Source organism: Myotis myotis, unplaced genomic scaffold (genome assembly GCF_014108235.1).
Source record: "Myotis myotis isolate mMyoMyo1 unplaced genomic scaffold, mMyoMyo1.p scaffold_m19_p_3, whole genome shotgun sequence".
Classification (NCBI taxonomy): Eukaryota; Metazoa; Chordata; class Mammalia; order Chiroptera; family Vespertilionidae; genus Myotis; species Myotis myotis.
Window position 1 is genome coordinate 14,244,638 of NW_023416335.1, and position 9,962 is coordinate 14,254,599.

Consider the following 9,962-nt stretch of genomic DNA (forward strand, 5'->3'; position numbering starts at 1 on the left):
CCCGGGGTGGGGAATTAAATTTATCCATCCATTTAGAGTTTGTTTGTTTAAATGATTCAAGTGCCTTTGGTAATGCCATGTGCTTCTCTTTTGATGAGAGAAAGAAAATCATATCTCTGGATATGATAAATGAGACATGGCTGAAACATCCAGGCGTGTTTAGCAAGAAGGGAAGGAGAGGGAAAGTGTGTTCTGTAATTCCTCATTCCCCGATCCCCAGCCCAGTGTTTGTGATCTGAGCATATGGAGTTGCTGATTTGAACTACTTGGCTACCCACTGAATCATGTTCCCTTCCTTTCCCTGCTACTCAAAGCTTTCTGTAATGCAGCTTTAAACTCCTTCTCCACCTGTGTCATGAGAGTAATCACCTTTCTGTACCCTCCAACTCCTCATGCATTTTCCTATGTATCCTTCATCTCCTAATACCTTCTTTATCCGCTCAATTCCTTGTCTTTTGAAAACTTTTAGGGCCTAGAGGGAATTCCACCTTTCTTCACGAATGCCTTAAGCAGACACATAGCATGCCTCCCCTTGTGCAAGAATGCTCGGCCCCATGTCAAGATGCCTCACCTTCACTGCCTGCTCCACAAATTGTGAAACAGCCACAAGTAGACGGTGACAGTTCACAAGGGAAAGAGGGAAGGAGGAATGCCAGGATGCTGACCTGTACCCTCTAGTGAAAAGAACTATGTCCTTGTGATGCATTTGCATCTCAACCTTATGGACATAGGTCAGACTGCATTCTTCCTGAGAGCAGATGGGAGCCTCAGCGGGGATTGCAGGTACAAGGAGTCAGCAAGGAATGTGGAAAGGGCATGTGCCTTGGAGCAGTAGCTGCTCCCATAAAAGTGGGAGACCTGGTGGCCCCTCCCCCAGCAGCAGCCCGGGTAAGAAGATGGGTGAGGAGTAGCAGATGAGAACATTGACACACAGCCCAGAAGGTTTGTTCATGGTCTATAATTACTAGCTTTGCTATTTAATAATTGTTTCAGTTCTCCTTTGTCAATAACACAGTGCCTCTCATAAAATAGGGACATATAAAATGCCAAAAAAATCCAAACTCAAACAAACAAACAGACAAACCAAAAAAAACCTTTTTCAACTGCTTCTTCTCTGCTCCCACAATGCTCTGGTGGCCGATCTGACACCGACCACAGGCTGTCTGTTCTCTGATATTATGTATTCATAGAACACTTTGCAGCTTGGAAAGCATTTTCACAAACAGGGGCATTATCTACCTGGGAGGTTTTGATTCTTCTTGCAGATAACTCGGGTTTTGAGAGTTTAAGTAACTTGTCCACTATCACAGAGCTAATATTTGGTAGAGCTGGAATACAAATGCAGGTTTTTCCGACCCTAAATATGGATCTTACTTCCCTCCAAGGGTTGTGATGTGGTTTAGTTTTTTAAAAAAATCTAGTGGGTATGAGAGCAATTTTCAAATCCTAAAGTACTACCTGGACGAAAGGAGTGATTTACCCATCGCACTGCAATGCCAGAGACAAGGCCATTTTCATCTTTGCATATAAATGCACATTCTCAGGCCCACCCAGAGCAGCTAAATCCGCGTCTCCAGCAGTCTGTGCTGACAAGACCTGCAGGTATTCGGATACGTGCTCGGAGCCTGAGAACCAGGACGGCAGGAGAGGATTATCTTTTCTCTGTGGGGCCCTTGCACCTCAGAGGCTAGGCGGCATTATGGGATCCTTAGCAAGTATGCAAACCTCAGTTCTCAGAGGAGAGGGTGGCTTAGAGTGCTGAGTGAGCAAAGATTTTATTGGTGATTAAAAAAACCATTTAGAAGACTAAACTGGCAAGATTATGAGCTCTGAAGGGTGTTGTCTTACCTGGAAGGCAGATGTCAAGGGAAGCTTTAAGGAAAGGAGAGAAGAAGACAGGACTTTGAAAGGCAAATTCTTCATGGGTGTCAGAAAAATTCACGAGGGGGTGGGGGAGATTTATTATGACTTTTAATTCAGGAAAGAAATGACATTAATTTGTTTTTTTTAAACCGCTGACAGTAGGCCTTTGGTAAGAGGGTAGAACAATCCAGGGGGATCACCAAGTGTCGAGAGCACTCATGAAAGCCCGAAGGGCAAGGTTAACCCCTTAGTCTAGAAAATGGATGCGGAGAATTGAGTTCCTATGACCATTTTATTTTGGAAACACTGATGTGAATTCAGCTATAAACTGTTTTCATTCTCCCTGAACTAATGTTTTTTTCTAAAGAGAAAAAGACAAAAACAACACTGTAAAAGGCTCCTGTTTTCTTTAAGCTAGTGTGGATAGTGCAAAATGTTGGCTGTTGCTGGCGTTTGAAATGTGTACAGAATTAGCTAGCAGAAAAAATTGCTCAAGTTCAAATGTCTGTATAACCTGAGCAGTCTGCCATCTGAGTGGATGTGCCCACCATGTCTCCAAGAGCCTTCCGGTGTGAATTTTCATTTAATGTCCAACAATAGTACAGCCCAGAATAGGTGACTACTTAAAACTGAATGCTATACTAAAATGTTTACCAATGAAATACCAGGTCTGGAATTTCCTTCACAATAATTTATGGGAAGGGATGGTGCATTTTAGATGAAACAAGATTGGCTGTGAGTTAATTGTTGAAGTTGGGCATGGTACATGGAGGTTCTTTATACTAGTCTGTTTAGCATATGCTTGAGATTTTCTATAGTAGATAATATTTTTTCAGAGTGGATGCTAGATATCACTGTCTTAGAATCCCCTAGCCATCGCTGGCATGCCAACTTTTCTCTGGCCACCTTTCCCTCTAGGGCCCTGCCTACTGATAATGCTCAGATCTTTCTTCCCCCCTGCCACCCACTTCACCTCTCTCCCCCCATTCTGTGATCCACTAAAACCCTGTCTTCCTCACCTAAGGGGAATGCTTTAAAAAATCCTGTTCTATGCAAAACAAATAATTTCATTCTTCTTTGTTGAGACTTCTCATCAGCCCACATTGGAAGTACCTATTGTTTTGTAACTTAGCATACCCACTTACATTGTTTTTCTGAACAAAAGCTGTTCTAGGGGAGAACCAAGATGGCGGCATAGGTTAACACCGAAGTTTGCTGCCTCGAACAACCACTTCGAAAGTGAAACTAAAAGATGGAACGGACATCACCCAGAACCACAGGAACACTGGCTGAGTGGAAGTCCCACAACTAGGAGGAAAGAGAAACGCATACCGACACTCAGAGGAGGCACAGTGCTGAAGTCAAATACTGAGGTGCGGAGTGCATGCAGAGTGGGCTGGCGGCGGAGGGCGCGGTTGGCGTTTTCAATCAGGAGGGAGTCGCAGACTCTGAGCTCCAGATCCGGGCGAGTCTTTAGGGACCCTGACTCAAACGGGAGAAGCGGGACTGCCTGGCTTCGGTCGGAGTGAGTGCAGCTTTCTCTCCGAGGTTTGCAGCGGTTGCTGGGACTCAGAGAGGCAGAGCCCCTGGGGACAGGACTGAGAGCAGCCATAACTGCTCTCTCCGGCCCACCCTGTTGATCCTGTGTGACCCACCCGCCCCGCCCAAGCCCTGCACAGAGGCATTTGCCGGATAGCCTCAGGCAAACGCCAGATTAGCACCTCCCTAGAGGACAGAAGTTCTCTCACTGCAGACACAGCTGACTCTCACAGCCACTTGGCCTGGAGGTCAAATCCCCCCTAGTATTAGCTACAACAATCAAGGCTTAACTACAAGACTGCGCACAAAGACCACTAGGGGTTGCACCAAGAAAGCATAACAAAATGCGGAGACAAAGAAACAGGACAAAATTGTCAATGGAAGATATAGAGTTCAGAACCACACTTTTAAGGTCTCTCAAGAACTGTCTAGAAGCCGCCGATAAACTTAATGAGATCCTCGAGAAATCTAATGAGACCCTCGATGTTGTGATAAAGAACCAACTAGAAACTAAGCATACATCGACTGAAATAAAGAATACTATACAGACTCCCAACAGCAGACCAGAGGAGAGCAAGAATCAAGTCAAAGATTTGAAATACAAAGAAGCAAAAAACCCCCCCACCGGAAAAGCAAAATGAAAAAAGAATCCGAAAATACGAAGATAGTGTAAGGAGCCTCTGGGACAGCTTCAAGCATACCAACATCAGAATTATAGGGGTGCCAGAAGATGAAAGAGAGCAAGATATTGAAAACCTAGTTGAAGAAATAATGACAGAAAACTTCCCCCACCTGGTGAAAGAAATAGACTTACAGGTCCAAGAAGCACAGAGAACCCCAAACAAAAGGAATCCAAAGAGGACCACACCAAGACACATCATAATTAAAATGCCAAGAGCAAAAGACAAAGAGAGAATCTTAAAAGCAGCAAGAGAAAGAAACTCAGTTACCTACAAGGGAATACCCATACGACTGTCAGCTGATTTCTCAACAGAAACTTTGCAGGCCAGAAGGGAGTGGCAAGAAATATTCAAAGTGATGAATACCAAGAACCTACAACCAAGATTACTTTATCCAGCAAAGCTATCATTCAGAATTGAAGGTCAGATAAAGAGCTTCACAGATAAGGAAAAGCTAAAGGAGTTCATCACCACCAAACCAGGATTATATGAAATGCTGAAAGGTATCCTTTAAGAAGAGGAAGAGGAAGAAAAAGGTAAAGATACAAATTATGAACAACAAATATGCATCTATCAACAAGTGAATCTAAGAATCAAGTGAATAAATAATCTGATGAACAGAATGAACTGGTGATTATAATAGAATCAGGGACATAGAAAGGGAATGGACTGACTATTCTTGTGGGGGGGGGAAAGGGGTGTGGGAGATTCGGGAAGAGACTGGACAAAAATCATGCACCTATGGATGAGGACAGTGGGTGGGGAGTGAGGGCCGAGGGTGGGGCGGGAACTGGGAGGAGGGGAGTTATGGGGTGGAAAAAGAGGAACAAATGTAATAATCTGAACAATAAAGATTTAATTAAAAAAAAAAAAAGCTGTTCTAACCTCATGAAGAATTCTGCCTTCCTCCTAGCCCATCTGTATATTCCCCACAAGAACTCTAAAAGTTGTTTAACCTCAGAGTAGAAGTCATGAAGGGCAGGCATTTTCTATGACTCCAGGAAAGGGAATGTAGTCTCTATCTAGGAACTTCCACTAAGAGAGGTCCAGCTATGAGACGTGACCCTTGATTTGTCTCCGGCTTAGAGGAACAGAAGAAAAGAAATCCCCAAAACTCTTGTTTTCTGCGTATTTCTTTTAAACTCCTCTTACTCCTTTTACCAGAACTTCTGGCAAGTAACATGTTGACTCATGACAGTTTATCACTTCCTTCCTCTGGCTCACTTCCAGCGGAGATGCTAGTGAGTTGTCAAGTGACCAATAGCCAAGGCAAGACAAAAAGGGCCTTCCCGCTTACAAAAACTGTACAGTCCAGAACTTGCAATGACAAACTGAGACAGAGTTAGTTTAAATGAGGAGGTCTCTCCTGCCTTTCAGCATGAATCACTCTTTGTTTCCTTTGAAGTCCTGATTCCATGTTGCCCATCTGGATGTATAGAGCAGTGGTAGCCAACCTTTTGGACCTCACGGACCACCAGTTGGTGACTGCTGCTCCAAAGGTTTCCTTAAACCAGCGGTTGCCAACCTTTCAGACCTCAGGGACCACCAGTGGTCCGTGGACCACCGGTTGGTGACGGCTGGTATAGAGGACTCAGCCACAGGCATGACCCATACATCTCAGGGATCTTCATTTCAGCCCTGTTGGAAGGCTGTTGAAAGGAACTTGTGGGACAGCTAAGTCTAGCTTCATCATCTTAGAGCTTGGGAACGTTTAGGCAAATGGCTTCTCTCCTTCCCACTTCAAGGGCCAGAAGGTCAGGCTGACAGTCCAGCTTGACTAGGGTCAGAAAAAAATGCCAGAAACAAAAGAAAAGTTGGTGGTGAAATACCTGGGGAGTCATAATTACAGGAGTCTAGTTTAGTCAGTTCAGAGTGAGATAAGATGTGGCGTGAGTTGGAGAATGGTGGGGAGGAGGGAAAACTCCTGCATTCTATAAGCCATTGAAAGTAGAGTTGCCAGCCCTAGCTGGTTTGGCTCAGTGAATAGAGCGTCAGCCTGTGGACTGAAAGGTCCTGGGTTTGATTCCAGTCAAGGGCCCTTGCCTGGGTTGCGGGTTCAATCCCTGGTGAGGGGCGTGCAGGAGACAGCCAATCAATGATTCTCTCTCATCATTGATGTTTCTATCTCTTTCTCCCTCTCCCTTCCTCTCTCTCTGAAAATCAATAAGAATATTTAAAAATAAAAGAAAAAAGGAAGCAGAGTTAACCAGATAAAGTATGGAATACCTATTTAAATTTGAATTTCAGGTAAAATATGGGATACCCACTTAAATCTGAATTGCAATTAAATAACAAATACATTTTTACTATAGGCATGTCTTAAATATTAAATGGGACACACATATACTAAAAAATTTGTTTTCTATATACACGGAATTCAAGTTTAACTGGGTTTCTTTGGTTTGATTTGCTTGTGACCTGGAGAGTAGATTAGTCATTCTGACCCTTTTTTGCTCCATTGAATGGAACTAGTGGTCAAGGTGTATTTGTCAGGTGAAGCAAACACAAGGACTGTGGCAATAATGCCTTATCTTGACTTGCTGTCAGTGAAAAAGTCATCCATCTTTTTCTTTAGGAATGTTGTTTAAACAAGGATTGTGCTATGCGAATAACTCCCATCCAAAGGTCTTTTATTACATCGTATATGCTCCCTGGACAGAGCATACCACAGAGTTCAGAAATAATTGCTTAGTTCTACTCTTTTTCTGCTTTTGATGCCTTTTTATATTACTTTTTTATTTTGAAAAAGTTCAGGCGTGCACTAAAGACGAAAGAACAACGACCCTCCCTGTACCTATCAGCAGCCGCAACAATCATCTACTTATAACCAGCACTGCCTCACCCTCTTCTCTCCATCCTGCCGCATTGTTTTGAAACAAATCCCAGATAGTTGGAGCTCTCTGACTTTATAGCTTCCTTTTCCTCACTGTACCTTTTCTTTCCCAGTCATGGAATTGTAGGCATACTATCTATCCCAAATCTTCTAGACACTGCTCTATGTTTTCAGTTCTCTAGTTGTTTGCCTTCTCAAAAAAACAAAAAAAAACCAGTCTACATGGTCCAGCCTCCTTTGCCTCGAGGGCCCATGCATGAGACTTCAGTTTGAAAACCCTACCCACCTGGCAAGACTTTGGCTGGGACTTGAACTATAGGAGAAAACAGGAGGGTTGGTGGGTACATGCCATCAGGCCTGATCCGTAGCATCATTCTGGGAGCTGTTCCTGGAAGCTGATCCTAGGATATATTCCTCAGTTTTTCCAGTGAGTCCATGAGCTCTCTCACATACGCTAATACCTCCTTCCTTCATACATTTGCTAGAGAAGATTCCATTGACTCCAACTTGGTTACCTGACTGATAGCAAAGCTAATCATTCTTACCTTACAAAGAGGCAAGAGAGAAGAGGCAAACGCAAGCATTTAAGTATCTCAGAGAAAAATGTGATAATTCGTGTGAGATTAATAATTTAGTTAGCACTTAAGCCTGTGGGACTGCCCTAGATCCAACATTCTCAAAGCATGGCCTCCAACCCATAGCAGCAGCAGCAGCAGCAGCAGCAGCAGCACGTAGAGACTTTTAAATTCACATTCTTGGGCCCACTCCCAAGACCTGGTGCATCAGGAACCTTGGGAGGAGGAGGATCCCAGCAATCTGTGTTTTGACTAACTCTGGATGCTTTAAATCTGGGATCAGCAATGACAGTCTGAGATCCAAATCTTGCCCAAATCCTGCCCACTGACTGTTTTTATAGATAAAGTTTTATTGAAACACAGACATGATCATTTAAGTATTGTCTCTACTTTTGTGCTACAAGGCGGGGTTGAATGGTAGTAACAGAGACCATATGGCCCACAAAGCCTAAAATATTTACAGCCTGGCCCTTCACAGAAATGATGAGTCTGTAAAAGTAAGTTGAACAGGAATGTGTGACACTAATTTATAATGAAGTAGAGCTATTGGGATTTGTTTCTGCGAAAGAGCTGCCTTTTACCACTTAGCTGAGGTCTGTGGAATACAGAATAACTGGCTGTTTCTAACTTCTATCAATGGCCATCTTTCCTGCAGAGGACTTAAACTTAGCAGGATCTTATTTGATCAAAATGCTTTAGAAATGTGTGTGTGTGTCCCTGGCTGGTGTGGCTCAGTTGGTTGGATTGTCCTGTGCATTGAAGGATGGTGGGTTGGATTCCCCGTCAGGGCACATACCCACGGTGTGGGTTCGGTTTCTGTTCAGGGTATATATGGGAGGCAACCGATGGATGTTTCTCTCTCGCATTGATATTTCTCTCTCCCTCTCCCTTCCTCTTTCTCTAAAATCAATAAAAACATATCTTTGGGTGAGGATGTAAACAAATAAACAAATAAATAAATAAGTGTATATGTATGTGTGTGTACATGAGCATATCTGGAAGACAAATTATCTCTCAAACAGACAGGTGCAATCACTGGAAAACAAGAATAAGGCCTAATTTTATCCGGATATTAGGGAAATAACTGTAGGATTCTTGCAAATCAAATGTGGTTATCTGTGTTGTTGGGGCATTTTTCACAAATGCTGAAAAAATAGGGATGGTGGGTTCACAGAGTGAGTTCAGAGGGTGCAGAGAGCAGCTGTGGCGAATTATTTGAGATTGACATAAGGCCATAGAACTATTAAGAACCAAGTATAGATGATTTTTACTTGGTCATGTTTCATTCCATTCCGCTTCCATCTTCCTACTTGAAGAAGAGGCAGCCACACAGTGAGGGCTCCACCTACTTTCTCCCTCACTAAGTGAGCCCTAGGGTAATGCTTAGAAACTTGTCCTTTGAGCACCGTTGATCCTGGGCAAGTGTTTTTAGGCCTGGTCCTCCCAGTTTTCTCAACTGGAAAATGATGGGGTGGGACCAGAGGATCTCTAAGATTCTTTCTAGTTCTAAAATGCAGTAAGTGCTTTGCAAATGGTTTAATGATGCTTCTGACACTGATTATAATTGTGAGATACCTCTTAGGCACCATGCCATACTCAAACCTCAGCTCTTCAAAGAAGGAAACAGTCATTCTTACACAGTGCTGGGGAAGATGTGTTTATAATGTATGTCAGAGGACTTAACAACAATGAAATTTCTTTGACCCAGCAATTCCACTTTTAAGAACTTATTCTAACAAATAAGAAAGAATGTGTTCAGTGATATAGCAATAAGCATTTTGGTTTCAGCACTGTATATAACCTTAAAAAATTGAAAGCAACCTAAATGTCCTACCTAGTCGATCTGGTTGAGTATTCTGTGGTATAAACATATTATGGAATATTATGTGGCCATCGAAAATGATGTTGTAAAAATATATTTATTGCCACATACTATTGAGTGAAGAACAGCTTCAAACATCATTTTTTTGTTACTATATTTTCCTAGAATGGACTTACCATTATTTATTCCTATCTGTATGCCTACATTATCACCTACAAGGGTACACATGAAAATGATCAAACTGGTTACTGCTGGGTGGTAGGATTATGAATAATTTTGATCCCTTTGTCTTATCTTTATTCTAAATTTTTTACAATGATGATGTTTTTTCTTGTGTATGTATGTTAAAGCACACATGTGCACACACACACATACACACATCGCAGTTCAGAGCAGTAACACAAAATTTAAATGGGTAAATCTGGATATCCTGCTCTCTGCCCAGTTGACATAAATCCCCTTCACCTGCAGCTCAATGGGCACAGCAGACCCACAAGGGTTACAGGCTGCTCTGCTTTTGTAGAGAGGGAGAGAGACAGACACTGGCAGGCACGACACTGGAGCATTGCTCCTCCCTCATTTCCTGGCTAGGATGACCAGCTACCCCAGTTTGTCAGGGACTGAAAGATTTCCTAAGAAGGGCGACTTTC